The sequence below is a fragment of the Lutra lutra genome, chromosome 1 (genome assembly GCF_902655055.1).
Source record: "Lutra lutra chromosome 1, mLutLut1.2, whole genome shotgun sequence".
Classification (NCBI taxonomy): domain Eukaryota; kingdom Metazoa; phylum Chordata; class Mammalia; order Carnivora; family Mustelidae; genus Lutra; species Lutra lutra.
Genome location: NC_062278.1, coordinates 3,363,412 through 3,364,894, shown reverse-complemented (window position 1 = coordinate 3,364,894; position 1,483 = coordinate 3,363,412).

Here is a 1,483-nt window from a genome sequence, read left to right as displayed (position 1 = left end):
TGCTCAGTATCTCCAGACTCCCAGCAGGTAGGCCTGAAATTTACCTGCTGGGTGCCCTGCCAGGTTCCAGGGAGCATGGCTAAGTGGGCACTGAGCACCCCCCCATTCATCTGCAGCTCGGTCCCTTTGGTGAGCAGCCTGGCCCAGCCCTTCCTGGGGTGCTGACTCACCCCTGCCCTCCTCCTACAGGAGGAGGAAACGGTTTCAGGCCTCCGTGCTCTCTGAGCATGAAGGCTGGCTGGTCCAGCACACAGACCCCCACTCCCACCATCCACCAGGTCCCCCACCAGCGATGGAGCCCTGCGACACAGCCCTCCAGTCAGTTTCAGTCCATGCCCACCCCAGACTGAGGTGTGTGGGTTTATTTTTTGAGGATTGTCTTCCCGGCCCGGACTGATGGTGAGCGGTCCCGCTCCTGCTGAGCAAGAAATGAGAGGGATCCCATGTGAATTCCTCGAACAGATCTTCCCACGAACGGCAGTTCTGGTCCCTGCTCTGCCCTGAGGCCACTGCCCTATGCTGTTTAAGAGTCCCAGAGATGAAGGAAGAGCAAAGAAGAGGCCAGAATGTCCCGTGGTTCAGAGATCAGTCACGACCGACTGGCAGGGAGGCCTATTTACTGGACAAACGCCCAGGAGTTGGTCTGAAGATCCTCTGTAAACTTCGTTTCCATCTTATCCCTTCAACTTATGTCTTCCCGTGGTTGTTTGCTTCTTCTGTGTATGATTACCAAGGGCCGGGCCCTGTAATGCAGGCAGATCTGATCACACGGTCATGGCTGGATTATGGTGCATTAAAGGATTGTGGTTCTTGGACCCAGTCCTAGCTCACCGGTTGTGCTCTTACCTGGTCCTCATGTCCCTGCTGAGCTGGACCTCGTGGGGCACGGAAGCCCCGACCACAGTCTGGCACCTGTTGGAGGGCTTGTAGGATAAGCCACCCCTCTCGGCCTGTTGTCAGCGTTCCAGCTACTGTGAGCCCCTCACACCTGCTGGAGACAAAACTAAAAACGTTTCACCACTTTTATCATATCACAGCTTACTGGAAGCTGATGCAAAACCAAACCACAGAAGCAATCCCCCCAGCAAGGATCCTGTTTCCTCTTCCTGACAGCCCCAAGATACAGCCGGGGCAGGTTGTAAGGGAGGGCTCCGGGGGGTCAGGGTGGGATGGAGAGAACACCCAAGCCCCCAGCTGGGCAGCGGTAGGGGAGGCGGAACCCCGGCCTCACACACTGTTCGCGCCCCGAGAGGGCACCGCTCCGCGGCAGGCATGGGGGCGTCATGCGGAAGCACGCTGACGTCAGGTGCCATTTATGCCCACAAACCCGATCACATCAAGCGCGAGCCAGCTCGGGCCGCTCAGCAGCCTCTGTGGCGTCACCAGCAGTGGCAACACAAGCGACTTCATTTTTTAAAATATAAACAGGAAGCCATTCGAGAGTCTCCCTTATTTCTGGCTCTTCCTCACATTCTTGGAGGCT